This window comes from Chinchilla lanigera, unplaced genomic scaffold, assembly GCF_000276665.1.
Source record: "Chinchilla lanigera isolate Chin_1 unplaced genomic scaffold, ChiLan1.0 scaffold00084, whole genome shotgun sequence".
Taxonomy (NCBI): domain Eukaryota; kingdom Metazoa; phylum Chordata; class Mammalia; order Rodentia; family Chinchillidae; genus Chinchilla; species Chinchilla lanigera.
The window spans coordinates 4,582,518-4,599,422 of record NW_004955485.1 but is presented as its reverse complement, the minus strand read 5'-3'; the positions used below and the strand labels follow the sequence as shown (position 1 = coordinate 4,599,422).

The 16,905-nt window shown below is 40.1% G+C and overlaps 1 long non-coding RNA gene across 1 annotated transcript in view; it reads right to left on the bottom strand.

Moving 5' to 3' along the window:
* The window catches only part of LOC106146581, an 8,031-nt gene extending 1,625 nt beyond the window's left edge, over positions 1–6,406 (bottom strand). The window contains exons 1-3 of the long non-coding RNA XR_001231079.1: positions 6,313–6,406; positions 4,778–4,872; positions 2,020–2,087 (exon numbers count right to left, since the gene is read on the bottom strand). This is a non-coding gene — a long non-coding RNA (uncharacterized LOC106146581). The remainder of the gene's footprint in view (positions 1–2,019; positions 2,088–4,777; positions 4,873–6,312) is intronic.
* Between the last annotated feature and the right edge of the window lie 10,499 nt (positions 6,407–16,905).

Here is a 16,905-nt window from a genome sequence, read left to right as displayed (position 1 = left end):
GAGAAATGCAAATTAAAACAACACTGAGATTCCACCTTACCCCAGTAAGAATGGCTAGCATTAAGAAATCAACCAATAACAAATGCTGGTGAGGCTGTGGAAAAATAGGAACCGTTCTCCACTGCTGGTGGGAATGCAGACTGGTGAAACCACTGTGGAAATCAGTTTGGAGATTCCTCCGAAAACTAAGCCACCATGTTTGAGAGGTCCTGGGACAGCATGTGACGAAAACTGTAATTGACCTCTTATGGTTGAAAGTAGCCTCTCATCATCAATCAGCAAAAAGTCATATACATTTTAGCCTCAAGGAAATGACTTCCTCAACCTGAGTAGGCTGGAAAGGAGCTTCTTCCCCAAATCAGCCCACAGACCTGCATGCAGCTTCGTGCACCTTGATTATTGCTTTATGGACTGTGTTGGTTTGGGGCTTATTTTGCAAGGCAGAACAATATAATACAGGAAACATATTTCATATGATTATATATAATAGTCACCCAAAGAATGATATACAAGAGAGTGCACGAAATCTGTCCACACAACATAGACCAAGAATTCAGCTGAGGGCCTGGATCCTGCAATAATGTCCCACATGAGTCCTACTTAAGACCTAGCACCCATAACAATGCCTCCCACAAATCCAACTAGAGACCCAAGGCCCATGACAATATCTCATGCAGCCCTGTTTCACAGATTTGCACTGCAAAGGCCCAAAGGTCAGTGATGGAATCTACAAAGTCTGTGCCAGCAGGATGAAGGATCTGTGCTAGCAGGCTGAGGGATCTGCACTGGAGCCAGGAAGCGATGCTCAGAAGAACCAGAGCTCCCCTGAAAAGTACCACAGCCATCCTCAGCAACAGTGAGGTCCCAAGCTCCTCCAGTGATCAGGATGGCCGAGTTCCCATCGGGGAGGCCAAAGCAGCAAGCTTCTCCAGGAGACCGGCAGTGCACCATCTTCCCCTCTGGAGCCAGGAAGCGATGCTCAAAGTGAGGACCAGAACTCCCTCAAAGTGAACCAAAGCCATTCTCAGTGCCAATGAGGTCCTGAGATCCTCGGAGGATGAAAACAGCCAGTTCATCAGGAAAGCCATCATGACAAGCTCCTCCAAAACAAACAACAGCTTCTTACAGCTTCTAACAGCTCCCGACAGCCTCTTTAGTGCCCAAAAACCTTTCCCAGCTCCCGACAGCCTAGCCTCTTCTCCAGTTCTGCCTCTTATGCTGCTGGCAACAAACCCCAGGTGGGCCTCCGACACCCGGCAGCATACTTACTCAGTTCAGCTGGGGGTTATAAGTTGGCCACCAGTTATCAATCCACTACACAGACCCTAAGCAGAAAACCAAGCTCAATAGTAGCAGGAGCCCTAAGCTATAGGACTATGAGTAACATGTGCTATTTTAAGCTTCTATGTGTTTGATATGTTTTTATGAAGCATTAGAAAGCAGATTCACACGGGAATTGCCCAAGCAGGTCAAGCTGCAGTATCAGAAGATACCTGTGACTTGGGCTTCACAGGCACACCTGTGTCAGGGTGCTCAGTTTAGGACCCAGCTTTGTCCTGGTTTCATCCTCACTCCCTCCTTATGGAGAACTCCCGTGTGTCATCTTTTTTAAGTAGAGGTGCGGAGCAGCAGTGAAGTGTTTACCGAAGGAGACACTTGCTCATCACAACTCTGATGCTTTTTTGTCACTCCCCTGAACAAGTGGGAATAAAACAATTATTTGAAAAATACTTATTTCTAGAATTTGGATCAATAGCTACTCTGAAGGCTAAATCACTAGGCCTGGAGATGATGCATAAATATCAGCAGTGGCAAAGAGACAAAAGAAACAATCTGACCAGTTAGGTGTCCACTCGCTCCATTGACCCCTTCCTCATCACTCGGGATCTATCAGAAGCGGAAGTATTCCAGCAGCTGTAAGTTAAACCTTCTCCATCCTGAACAGAGCACAGTATACTCCGCTCCTGCCTTTTCCAGGGGACTTCATGGTATCAGAAGATGAAAGCATGCCGTACCTACCTTTGCATGGCTCCTACTAGATGCAGTACTGAAGTCCCATTGATGAGTACCATTTCCAGCTTTGCCCTCTATTAACAGAGAAATAGGGTGAGACATGCATTTCCTTTGAGTAACTGATGCATCCACTATGAGGGTAGCGATTCTTAAATGGTGGTCATATAAAAAAGCTTGAAAGTGAGGTTGTGCATTGCTTAGGATCGGGATTTTTGACATCAGACAACCTTTTTCATTTAAGCCTCCAGCATTTGTGAGTTCTGTCCATGTGTGGCTGCTTTGGTTCTACTAAGGCTTAGCTTCTTGTGTCTGGAGTATATAAACACCCTATACTTTACGTTTAAATTTTTAGGAAAATTGCAGCTGGCACAGTGGTAAATGTTCAATAAAAGCCCATTATTACATTTGAAAATATCTATCATATCACATTCTCACTGCTGAATTCCTCTCTCCATAGACTTTTATCACTCTTTCATGTGTCTCTCTTTTACCTACAGGTCAGTGATAATTGTTTCAAAAAATCTGGGACTTCACACAATCACAAGAGATTCAATACAAAAAGACATTTAGTCAGCCTGGGGTTTATCTCAGTGGTAGACAGCTTGTCTAGCACATGTAAAGCCTTGGGATTAATCAAATATTCTCTAGAAATGTAATTATAATAAGACATAGAAGAAAGGTGTATTGAAATTTTTAACGTGTTTAGAAAATCAGGGTACATTAGATCAATTTCTTCTTGGAACATGCCTATAAAATATAAATAGCTTTATTCCATAAGTGTCTGTGATGTATACATCACACTCTAAAGAATCATGTGGACATCCAACATTCAAATTGCTTCCTTACATAATATTATTTGCAATTTAGTGGATGGTGTTTTATATACCACCACAAAGGAATTTAAAAACATTTAAAAATTACAGATGGAGTAAACATTTCATTTGCTTGCTTTAAAAATGTCATAACTCTTGAAAAAATCCTCAAAAACATGAATACATGTAAACATTCTCTTACTTTTTCTAGAAATTTCAGCCAAAGGGAGAACATAGGACTGAATTAAACTGACGTGCTATTATGAAGAAATTGAAAAATGCAATTGACTTTTAAAGATTGATAGTTGGAATCACGGGAATGGGCTTTATTGTACTGGCTGAGAATGGGATATAATATACCAATATTCTGCAAATGAGCTGGGGAATAGTGAGCATCTGAGTGAGCAGTACCTGGGCACTATCATCCTACTTCCAGTGGAAAAGAAGCTAAATGAATCATATAGCGAAGGGAAATTTTGAGTGACTAAACTTTTAATTTTCTCCATCAAGGTATGAGATTAAATTATTCTTAAATTTTAAAAATCAGTTAAAAATCTCAAAACAGTTTTGTATCTATGAAATTTGATGGCATTTAAAAATAAAATAATAAAATATCATCTCTTGGATGGCTGAAGTAGAAAAAACTTCAGGGAGGGAGGAAGCAAGCAAATGATCCATTAAAGCTATTAGGTAGTGCGTTGACTCTATTGAATCATGGTTAAAACTTCATTTGTTTCCTACCTACTTAAAATACTGTGGTAACTCACACAGCACTTTTGATTAGATGGATTGGCTCCTGGGCCAGTTCTACAGAGTGATAACATCCATCTGCCTGGGAACCACAAGTAGGAGATGGGGTGTTCTTTTGTATCTAAAGCACCAAGCTGAGCACAACTCCTGAACTGATACATGAACCCAAAGGAAAACAATCTTTTCTTCTGGAGTTGCTAAACTGGATCAGCTAATGATCATCCTGATGAAATATGGGAGGAGTTCATGACATACAAGGAACTATTTCTGGAATGTTGTCTCTGAACGCAATCAATAAGACCCTAATTCCTATATATCCTCTTTGTTCTGCTTGTTCTCTAGTATCGTTCCTAGTTTTGCAAAATCCTCATCGTTATTAAGTTAAAACGAATTGTTTTTCTGTTTCTTGAAGAACAAAAGGTCTTGTCTGCTGCAAGGGCATGGTTTCAAAATGCAATTCTTGTAGGACTAATGACACAGGGAAACTTTACCTGTTCCATGATAGCAGAAACATGACTTTAATTTGATTTCTGGCATAAAAGTAGTCAAAAATTTTGAGAAGGATTTTAGTAAATATTAAATAGTTAGCTTACATCTCACCTTTATGGCACTGTACTATTCCTCAGGCTGTGCTTTTATTTTCTTCCTCATTAAAATAACAGAAATCTTTATACAGACATTGGTATTTGGGATAATTATTCAAAAGGCTAAGAATAACACAGTGTTAACTTTCTAAAAATACTCAGATTCAGAAAATATTGACTCAGAAAATGCAGCTATTCTATTGAAGAGAAAAGTTACTATGATAATGTACATTGTAAGGTAAATGACAAAGACCGCTAGTTCCAGAGATGCTATGATCCTCAAATTGAATTTTATGGAGAAACAAATGTAAGACAGAATGAGAAGGAAGCAAAATTCCAGAAAGAGAGAGCCATGCTCTGTGTCTTGGGTTCTGTACTGAGTGACAGAAAAAGTATCCATTGGGTAGCTTATTGCACTGATCCAGAGGACAGTTTGTGGGATAAGATTCTCTTGGTCCACATCTTGGCTCCACTGAGATGCCTCACCCATAGACAAATCACCTAATTCAGTTGACCAACTTGTAAAACGAGGGCTAAGATTATTTATCTCTCTCGTGTTATCATCCTAAGGATCAGATCAGTTATCCACAGAACCACTTTTTTTGGATACATCTCAACCTTTTAGATCTGTTGGTATTCCGCTCTTACTCTTCCACCGTGGTGCCTTGGAAGCAGACTTGTGTATTCCACAGGACCTGATCAGCGTCTCTCACCTGTGTTGAACACAAGACATTTGCAGGAGATAGGGGAGCAGGAGGCAGTTGAAATCTGTATGCTTTTCTCATACTCAGCTTCCTGCCACACCACAGATATGCGCTACTTCCATCACTTGCCAACAACAAACTTAGTCTCAAGAGGTATTGCTCTCCAGCTGTCGTCTTACATGGGTCTGCTAACCTCGCCCAGCTCTTGCTCCTTCTGCTCTACAGAAAGCAGCAGTAACTAATACTGGGATACCTCACCAACACCTGTTTATTTCTCTTAACCTGAAAATGGCCTCTTAATTAAGTTCTTGAGTCACCCCTTTCCTTTGTCATTTCTTTTGTTGAGTCCTTGAGTGCTAGAAGCACATCCATCAGGCAGTGCATATTCAATAAGATTGTCTACTGGAAACATTACTGAGTTGGAAATGGTATGTTTTTCTGATAAGCACAAAAATCATTAAAAAACCAAATAAACATGAACACTTCTAAAGAAACATTATAATTCAAGCTTTAAGAAAACAAGGCTACTCCTCCATTCTGAAATAGTACCCAGGAGACTGCAGGTTGTAAAACACGATGCTAGTAATGCCTATTAAGATATTCAGACATTGAGAACATTTGGGGAAAAAATAACTATTCTATGACATATAAAAATCAAATTGATTTTGTTCAAATAGAATATAAAATGTATGAGGGACAAAATACAGATCAAAAGTGAAATTTACAATTGTTTTAAAAAATACATAAAATTGTTGAGAAAGTGGGTCCACTAGAGTAGGGTTATTTCCTTATTTATTTTTAAACTACCATGACATACGTTGCTATGCATCCTGCTCGACAAATTTCAACAGTCATGAGGAAATACACAGATAGCGAGTAGGTTTGAAATCTAGTTTGATCACTTGGTGAAAATATACGAACTTAGAGAAATTATCAAGAAAAAGGATTATGGAACTTATTCCTAAACTTTTCATCTTTCTTATTTAAGAACTAAAGAGAAGTTAGTACATTGAATAATGCCATTGTTAGTTGTAAGAAGACTAAAATAACTAATCATGAAAAATACTGATAATATGGATGTATGCTTCATTTTATACTCTCTGCATTTTAATGAGTAAGCCATAACATATGCACTTATGGTTGTAAAAATATTATAATTTTTCTTTATTAGGATTTTTTCTATCTTTATAAACAAAGAAGATGCAAATCATTTAAAAGTCCTGTCATCTACTTTAATAAACTGTACTGAAAGTTATCAGCAACTTGCTTTAGAGAGAATTCCTATAAGCAGAAATAAAGGCCGGACCGAACAGTTCTGCTGGCTTTTCTGTAAGTCTGCCAAAAGGATTACATATTTACAAATAGAATATATTCTATTATTAGTTTTTAGTATACTGTAAAACCGCAATAACTTTCCATTTAATAGGAGAAAAGAAACTCCAAACTTACCATTTACAGAGAATTGTTTCTTAAAGAGGAAAAATAAAAGACTATGTCCTTCTCAGCAGAAATCGTTGCCAGGGTGAGACGGTAATATATTTCATTTCCCTGGTCCATTACAATTTAAAAGGTCTTATTTCCTCCTCACGTCTTTTTCTAGCTGCACATTGTCTCACCAGCTCTTTTCAACTGATCAGATATCATTGTTTTTATTCTCCCCTGTTAAAGGTGAAAGCCATTCCTAGGATATTTGCCTTTGATCTTTATACTTTGAGTAAAGAAAATACAAGCATCAAGTGCAGTTTAAAGTAAAATAGAAACAAACTTCTACAAGCACAGGCAATGAGGATAGGTCAAATGGGACAGACTGAAGGTAGTGTTTAAACATAAACAAAATGGTTTTTATTAGGGCAGTTCAATGAACTGGTAAGCAATTCATGTGCTAAGAATTCTGCAAACTAATGTATTTTTTCTCTGTTAGTTGGGGGAACATAACTATATATTCAATACTAACTGTATAATACAATGTAATAGAGTCTTCTGCCAAGTCCTGACTTTACAAATTGGATGCTGATGGAAAAAGATCTAGAACTATTCTAAGTTGTGAAATTGTATTAATAAAGAAGAAGGAGACTGCTAGTGAGATAGTAGTTTAGAGACTGTATTTGTTCTTAGGGTTCTGGCTACTGTTTTTGCATAACTGGCCTCTAATTCATTAGATCCAGATCTGTGTTTAATATTGAAACTGAGTTTAGACTCAGGGAAACTGAGGAAGAGATGAACTTCAAGTCTCCCTCAGTCACAGCTGAAGATGTTTCTACGTAAACACAAAGTAAAAGATGACAAGTAGTATCATGTTGGTGTTAATCAGCAGGCTTTAGTTCAAACAACTTGTAGGGAAAGACAGAGATAAACCATTTGATAATGGATTTAGGTATCTTAACACAGAGAAATGGGTGTTTAAAAATTCCTTTTGATTTTAAGCATATTCCCTCCCAGTCTTTTCAGGAAATGAAGCAGCATACTTGTGGTGAGCATCTACCACCATACCACGCTGAACGCACCTGATTTCATCCACTTCAGAAGCTAAGCAGGGTCAGGCCTGGTTAGTCCTTGGGTAGGATACCTGTGGTGGGGAGCTCTAGCGCTGACTTAGTGGTTGATAGTATTCAAGTCTAAATTTCAGTGTCACTGGGCTGTGCCACTGGGCTGTGCAACATTTATTAGATGACTGACCACCACATTCCCATATTTTCTCTCAAATCTTAAGGTCAGTGGGATTCCTTTTTTTGTTGAAGACTGGTGCAATGGAAAACCTTCAAAATCTACTAATATCTCATTTCATATCAGGTCACTGCTATGTGTTCCGTGTGATTTCTTTTCCACATATTCATGACTTGGAAGCCCGGTGGAGGTAAGGAAGACAGTGTGGAGCCTCAAGAGGCAACCTTAGATCATTGGAGACTGCCCTCAGCAGGGTCAAGGGGGATTCTCATAGGGTCTGGGTTATTGCTTATGAGAGATAGTGATTACAGAAGTCCAAGCCTGACCTTGGTATCTCTTTCCAGCGTCTGGTCCTGGCAGTATGGCTTCTTCCTCTCCCACATCTGTTCCCACCATGACGCCATCCCCCTTCATTCAGGCCTGTACCAGAGGCTGAACGAATGGGTCCAAGCACTCTTGGACCTTCAGACTCCAAACCTGTGAGTTCAATAAACTTCCCGATCGTGTCCACCTTCAGGCATTACATTATAGAAATGAAAAATGGCCTAATACAATCACAATATTTTATGAGATCTGAAGGCTGGACTTTCAGAATGAGTAGAATTAAAGCAGCTAGGTGGAAACCGGTTTCAAGGACCGCTGAACCACACATGGTATCCTTTGATATTTGCCTTTTACACTCAACGTCCAACATAGGGAGTATAACTTCTAAAGAAATGCCAATAACCCTTTCAGAGGCTTATCTTAATTTGATAAGAGCTTTTAGTTAATTAGAGCGAAGAGCTCAAAGCTTGGGTCTGGGACATGAGCTATAAGATAAGCAGAGATAGAGAACGGGGAATAGGGATGCAAAAGAAGAGAAATATTTGCTCATTTAATAAGATACTCACCTTATGCATATTTAATAATATTCTCCTTTAAGAAGGTTCTCATTTAATAAGATTTCATATGCACATTTAATAATATTCTCATTTAGTAAGTTACTCACTGAATACGTATTTAATAATATACTCACATCCTTCAGGCACTGCTACACACTGCCGTGGAGCACAGATTCTCATCCAGGGGCTCACTTGATGGAGACACAGGGTGCAGTCCTAATTGAAAGTATCTTGGGGTTCCAGGTCGGGCCTCATCACCGTGCAGAATGGATGACGCAGCACTTCCGAAGCTTTATACCGTTTCCGGCCCCTGTGTGAAGTGATAACTATGCATAAATAGTAAACAAGAGAATTAGCTGATGGTGATAATTGCTGCTGAGAAATAAACACAGTAAGATTGCAGACAGTGCTGGGCTGGGATGAGGAAAAATAACATTAGACGGAGGAGTCAGGTCTGACCTCTGATGCCAGGGCACTGGAACTGAGACTCAAATCAAGAGAAGGAGCCAGGTTTGCAAACTGTCGGGAAATGTGTAAGGAACTCAGCTTTTTTCTATTTGTTTTCCAACAAAGCAGGCCCAAGGCACAAAGCTCAGGGTGACTGATATGTAGTAGGGAGATAAACGTGGATATAAGCCTGCACAGTCAAGGCTATGCACAGGGGATCCCAGGATGTGTTAAGAAGGTTGGAGTTTGTTCTGAAATTCCTGGGGGATGACCAGGATCTTCAAGTCTCACTGACTGCGGAGCAGAATATTAAAGACTGAGTGGCTCAAAGAATGGAAATTTATTTTCTTGATGTTTTAGAGGTTGGAAGTAAATCTGAGCTCAAGGTGCCACCACTCTGGCAGGCCTGTCTTCGTGCCTCATATACAAGCACTCCTGGCTGTGCCTCACATCGCTGCTTCTCTCTGTGCATGCTCCTGGTGTCTGTTCCTCTCCCTGTGTGCAGTCCTGTCAGATTAGGGCCCCCCAGCACAACCTCTGTTAGCCTCTGCCCCCTCCTTAAAGCCTTTTTTCAAATAGTAACAGTGGGCATTGGATATTGAAAAGCTGGAGCCTCATGATATAGTGAGTATGTGAGATGGTCTTATATTTGTGAAATACTCTTTTGGCTGCTGGAAAGCTTGCATTTGGGGACTGTCATCGTGCTATAGTTATGGTCAGTGTTCTCCACTGTATCTTATGCTGGTCTTTTTAAAAATCTCACCATTGTTAGACATAGGAAAAAGTATCTTATTAGCTTTTCATTCTTGATTTGAAGGTCAGGGTGCAATCCCAAGTAAAGAACCTGGGATATATCCAAACCGTAAAGAACACAAAATTTTGTGTTACTTTCTTTTTCTCCTCTTTGAAGGATTACAAGGTCATGGGTTTTTCTTTCCATAAATTCCAAGAAAGGCACCGTTGGATCAGCAGCAGCAATATCAACATTGTAAAAGTCTCATGGCCCCTAAGAGTCCTGCCTCCCATGCAAGGTAATTTGCCACCATTACTACTGTGGGAGCCCAGAAGTGATTTGTCTGCTCTGCCCCATTTACCAGGCCTTTCATAGTTTAGATGTTGGCCCTAGACACAGCCAAACAGGGGATCATGTTCCTTTCCCCTACTCAAGTGGAGCAAAAAGGAAGAGGAATGGGATGATACGAAGAGCTACAATTTCCAAACCTTCACTTATGCCAGTTAAGTGCATTCAAACAGCGACCCTTTGAACAGAGAACAGACCTACGAGGAAAATGTACTTAAGTCAGTTTTAGAAATAAAGAAAATGAGCCTTAGAGGAATGAACGTAGCTGTCTGCAGTCACATGATAAGGAAAATGTAGAGGCAAGTTCAGAACCTGACATACTCCAGGTGCCTTAGTTCTAAGCAATGTGTAATGTTACGTGTCTTTTCCCAACACAGGGATCTCCCTCTTAACATTACCAGGCAGAGCAAACGTTCACAGCATTCTCCTGGCACTGCATCAGTCAGAACTATGCATCCAGATGTGCAAACGTGACACAAATTCTCTTCTCTTCTGATAAAAGATGCAATATTTCTGTATAGGTGTGTATTCCTGCCTTCCCAGTAGTCCTGGTTTTATCCCTGCTGCATTTAGATTTCACACAGCCTGCAAAATCAGAGGAGTAGAGAAGAATTTAGGCTACAAAATAAGGTAGTACTGTTGGAATTTCTTTTTGATGTCGGGTCTTACTGACTACTAGGATTTGAGTGGAAGACAGGGAGAGAGAAGTCTGATTGCTTACTTATTGCATCTGGGGTGCTATTGGATTGCGCACATACACATACATGCACACTTTGGTAAACAGAATTAGAAGCGTGCCATACCTCATATCCAGAAATATATACTGAAATCATTTCCATGGCAACATGCAATCAACTATTAAGATAAGTGACAGCTTTATCCCCATTTCCTCCGGAAAAGCAGGAGGGTAAGTTGGAACATGAAAAGTTTCACTGACCAGTAGTAAAGCAGTCCAACATTGTTTCCTCTGAACCAGTCACATGCCTAAGGCTCTTCCCTTCCCAGAGTACTTTGTAAGCTCTTGAGAAACATCTACCTGCCCATGGTCTGCTGGCAGAAGCAGGAGCCCGCTGTTGAACAGTCCCAGGGTTCGCTTACTCTTTGGCATCTCCTGGAGCACAGCCAACACTTTCAGCTCAGACACCCTTGTTTCTCTCTGAGTCTCTCAACACCGCGCCTGCGCTCTCCACACGCGGCTCCTACCCAGCCAGATGAGGACAGGAACACGTAACCTGTCATTTACAGGAATGTAGCACCTTGCCAGATCCAAGCTGTCCTTTACTGCCCAGGGGTCTTCACAAGGGATACATTAGATGCTCTTCTTCAGAGTAGGCTTGAGATGAGAGAAAAGACACCCCCACCTGGGTGTTGATGGTGGGAACTCACAGCACTGGCTATTTTCTTGAAATGGCTCCTTTATTGAAACTCCAGCATCTTTTATTTTGGCTTCTTCCAAGTCTTAGAGAATGGAGATGTGCGGTTGGTTGCTGAGTTTCATGGTACACCACCCTCTCGTTCAGCTCTTGAGAGCTGCATTGTTGTTCCTTAGAGCACCGCCCCACGTCCACACATGTGGGCTTATTGACACTTGGGGCCACCGATGAAACTGGGTGAGAAGACTCACGTCTGCATGTTGTAAGTGTAACTGGGGTGTGCATTTAGATGAAGGGAAAGTTTCTACACTATTGGTGCTTCTTTTTAATTGAAGATTTATATTTATAGTTACAAACAAAATGTTCTTATGTAAACAAGTTCTGCCTCATGAATTATTGTGAGAAGTTACACAAGGACTTGGCACAGATTAAATTCTGGTTGTGCATAGCGGTTATGGCAATTATTGGTATTATTTATGCATTCAGCAACTATTCATTGAGTACTCCTGTGCAAGACATTTTGGAATCCTCTGGGGATAGAATAGTAAACAGACAGACCTCTGTTGAAAGTTCTTTTAAAGGAGGCTAAGGAAAGTTAGGTAAACAGATCAGTGCACAAAATCACTAAAAATTTTCATTAATGGTAAGAAACAGTGGGGAATGACGACGATTTGGGGGTCATCTTGTCTTATCTTGGAGGCCCTCTAAGGCCCCTCATCTTGGGTAGCTATGGACAGAGACCTAAAAGATGAGAAAACTTCAAGAGTATACCGGGAAATGTTACCCACAGAAAGAGGAGCATTTCTCAAGGCAGGAAGGAGCTTTGTAAACTTGAGGAAGTAAATCAGGCCCAGAGCTGTCAGAATAAAAAGACCTAGGGAGACCGGAGGGAAATAATGATAAAGGTAACAAGGGCCTCACACTGCTCAGACTTGCAATCTGTGCTCTGGTTTGGATTTCATTCCAAATATAATCATGAGTTTCATCCGTAATTCATTTGAGCATGTCACACAACACAAACCAAGAGAAAGGGGGAGTAGTCCACTTTGCTTTAAAATCTCAAAGATTTATGTCCTTGTCTTTTAACTAATAAGCTCTGTAAGATAAAGATGATGACTCTTGTTTACTTATTGTATCACCAGCACTTCAAAAAGGTTCCAGCACAGTGATCAGCTTGGATGAATATTGAAATGAATGAAAGAAGGCAGAAGTGTTATCAGCATTACATAGTGCCCGAACCTTTGTGCAAAGGAATCTGAAAGACTTGTATCGGAATCCTCCCTTCTCAAATATCTTGGGTGTAAGGCTTTGCACAAATACACTCAGTACTGGGAGGTGGTGGTAAATTAGAGTGCTGGGTCCCTTCCATCTGGAAGGTTAGCCTCCCAGAGAGCAGGTTGGTCTCTTACGGATCGAGGCCAGTTGAGGATCAGAAGCTGCCCCATGGCACTGGCTGCACCTCGGAGCTTCAGGTAATCAACCACACTTGGGGTGAAGGAGTGGATCAGGCGGGAGTCATCAGGTAGGGAAGGAACTGGAGCCTCGCACCAAGAGTGGAAAGGGAGCTGGGAAACTGAGCACTGAGCTGCACCCACTGGGTGGACGCTTGCTCCTCACTGTGTCAGGGGAGGGCCCGGTGCTCCACCAGACCTGAATATGCGGTACCAAAGCAGCCCCGGAGGTCACTGTCTCGCTACTTACCCCAAGCCAGGGAGATTAATGTTTCCCTTAATCTCACAGTGGAAACACACAAAAAGCCAGGGCCTCCATGCCTTTGCACATGGGACGTCTGATCCCACGCAGGGCCCTGGGCAAGGTCCCTGTACCTGTCTCCGAGTGTGTCTCCCAACTCTCTTCCAAACCTCTGGGCATTTGTCTCCTTTCACCCTTCGTTGTGCTGAGCCTTGTGATTCTTGTCCGTAAAATATGCGTAACAATCGTGCCAGCTTCCCGTGGGTGCGTGGGTATTACACGAAGCAGTGTAAGCAGAATTTAGCATCTTCTCAACTTGTCTTTACCTGATAGTTTCATGTTCTTCCACACGAATTTTTGCATAAATATTGATTTTTTAAAAAGAAATACTGCTTTAAATGTTATCCTGATTACTGTTTGGCACATTTTATAATTTTACATCTAAAGAGAACACCTTACTATGTTCACTCTAGTCCAGCTATGCCTCACTTTGAGTACACTAAACACTAAATGAATACTGAAAAGCTTATTGTTGTTTTTTTAGCATTATTATATTATGAGGCTTTATATTGTTCTGCTAAGTTCTCTGGTTCTCTCTCTCTTGCTCTACACACACACACACACACACACACACACACACATGCACACACACACACACAAACATCAAAAGACTACTACAGGGCTGGGGTTTTAGCTCAGCGGCACAGTGCCTGCCTGGCAAATGTGAGGTTGAGTTTGATTCCCAGTACCGTAAAAAAACAAAACAAAACAAAAGACTACTAAAACAACTAGATATGTATTGACAAAAACTTTGTTTCTGAAAAATAAGAATATATATATATCTTTTTAAATTTTATATAATCTTTGAAGTTTTACTATCTGCTATCATAGCACCCAGACATTGCCTAAGAAAGAATTCAATGCTGAAATTTCTGTTCAGTGAGGGCTTTATCTGTCAGGAACATGTGTGGCCGTTATAGAGATAGTCCCATCTAATCTGCTCAATAATTTTAAACTCATACCTCCAGAAAGAGGCGCACAGATTTCATGCTCAACACAGCTTCTAATGCCAGCCTGAGAAAGCAGCAAGCAAAGGCCTGCTAGCCCCAGGCATTCCTGATGTCAAGCACTGACCGGATTAGAATGGAAGGCTGTCAAGAAGGAGTGGCACAGCTACCTCATATGCTAAAAATACTCAGTTAAGAAAGTGGCCATTTATTTATTGGCTATTAATTTGATTAATTTTTCTGTATATACAATATATAGTCACAAGCAACACTGAACTACATACAAGGTGACAAGGAATTAACAATGGTTGTTGTATTACATATTGATAACTTCAAAGTGGTTACTCAAGAAAACAAATACAGACATGCAAGATTGATCAAATAATTGATCATTAACTTTTCTTGCAGTAAAGCGATAGAAGTCAGTAGTACAACTATGTTAACTATCCTCTATGTACATACATGAATTCTGTCCCCTTCTTTCTTTTCTCTGTTCCCTCACCCCAGTTGCTCTTGACTTTTGAGCATTTTCCTTTTGTTTCACAGTGTCTACCATACCTCCTAATTTTTGTTTACTCTTTCAGGTTCTTACACTAGTGAGACAATATTTGTAAATGGTTGTCTGTTGATATGTTTTCGTTCTCTTTTAAAATTAAAGAAAATATAGTCACATCAGATTATTTAAACAGCTATGAAGCTGAACCTTCATTTGCCTTAGAATTGCTTCCTGAGGTTTCTTTTTTATTAAGTTTATTGGTACGATGTAGATATGCATACTGATCACATCCATCATAGCAAATCTGTACCCGGACGTGATATATCCTGGCTCCTCTTTTCTGCCCAATTCTCCCCCTCCCTTCAGTGCCTCTTCCTCTCTTTTGAATATGTGCCACACCTAGTTTTTGCCTGCGTAGTCACTGCAAAAACATCAAAGGGAGAAGAGCAAAATCAGGAGGAGAAAGTGAGAGAAAATGGGAGGGAGGAGAGAAGAATGTGAAGCAGAAATAGACACATAGACACAGGAGCATCTTTTCAGAAACTCTAAGTTCTGAAAATCAGTTTGGGTCTCACAAGGAACAAAGCTCCCCTGAACATAAACCTGGCAGCATCAGAAGTTAAGAGTGTAAGAAAAATCAAAATGTGAAGCCCATACTCTAACACCAGTGATGGTGCGGGATTTCCACACTTCCTGCCAAGAAAAGAGTCGCCCAATGATTGATGGCAGAATGTGAATGCTATCAGGTATGTTATTCTTAAAAAATGAGTATAATTAATATTAAAGCAAGCAAAAGACATGTGAAATCATTTTCAGCAAATGACCTTCCATATGCAGGAACTCAGAGTGTGTATAACATCCTGATCATCTTCAAGTAGATGCTGTCTTGAGAGGGGAAGGAATTTATGCAGGCCAGTGCTGGGTGCTTTAAAAATGTATCTTTCTCTTATCAGATTCTTTAGAATTGGAGAGCACCAAAGGGGAGAGAAGCTTTCATGAATGATTAAATAATCAAAGGAAATAGAATGAAGAGGAACTGCAAGCAAACCCAGGAGGGTCATATTGTGAGCATAATAAAAGTGACTTGATATACAATCCTGGGGAGTATCTGCATTTGGGTTTACAGATAAGCAAGGGGGAGAATTAATGCAATTTTTTGGAAACCAATTTTTTCTGGACTTTGCATATGGCTAGTCTCTTTGGGGACCATTTCTCCTTTGTGTGTGGATGCCATTCAGAATTAAGCCCTCATTGTTCGTGTTACTCTAAATCTCTCTGAAATGGATGAGACCTCAGAATCCTCCAGAAGGAAATATTTCCACTTTCATTTTAAGGAAACACTGAGCACAAAACTGATTTTGAGAAGCAGGTGGGTCAAAGGTATTTTGTGGTTATTAGGGAGCTATGCTTTCACTTTGTCATTCTTAATTTACATCTGTCCTCCTAAACAAACAAAAAAAAATTACGCATTATGCCTTATTTTCATGGTAATAAAAGACAGACATCATCCTAACAGACTTTGAAAAAGCTAACTTTCCATTGATTAAAAAAAACCAAGCATCCTAGATGTACATTTCAATGGAAAATTAATTGTAAGAATCTGGATAGTCAGAGCGTGCAGTTTTAGACAGGATGATTTAGGGACAGCAACAGCTGACAGAATAGTCTGTCTTTTAAAATCAAAATATTGAGATTCATAATAGTTTATAGTAAATTAAACATTTTATGCATTCTACATTCTTCGGATATTTATATTGCAAATGGTTTTGAGTCTTAGAAAATCTCCCAGATTCACTGTTGAACACGTCCATACCCCAAAATATTCAGGTATACCCCTCCTATAAGTCATCGTTTCAAATGAAATGGAAAGAGAGTAACTAATGGTTCTTACTTAAGCATCCGGTAAAATGCATCTAATTCAGCAGTAGTACCTGAATTTAGTGCACAAGTAAAACAATAAGGAAACACCTCCAATCTGGTATGTAGCAGAGAAAGAATAATCATTATTTTCTATTTGGTTCTTTTGGTTTGATTAAGTGAATTCATAGTTTCATAAAGAACTTTAGTAGGTGATAGTCATTTTTTCTATTTAATATTAAAAACAAACCAAAAATAAAACAAAAACAATACAAAGACCACACAGGCTTCAAGATGAGAAAGAAAATCATCTTGGGGTCATAATAGGAGGAGTTGAGATTACTCAGATATCTGCAAAAAGACTAACTCTAAGGTTTGTTATGAACAGTATTACAGCATGACTGCAGAGATAGATGCTTTCTATAAAGCAGCTTTCTCTATCAGGATCCACACCAAAGACAAATTGCAGGACCAGGGATATAGCTCAGTGGTGCAAGCGCCTGCCTAGCAAGCCTGAGGTCATAAGTTTGATTCCTGGTACCAC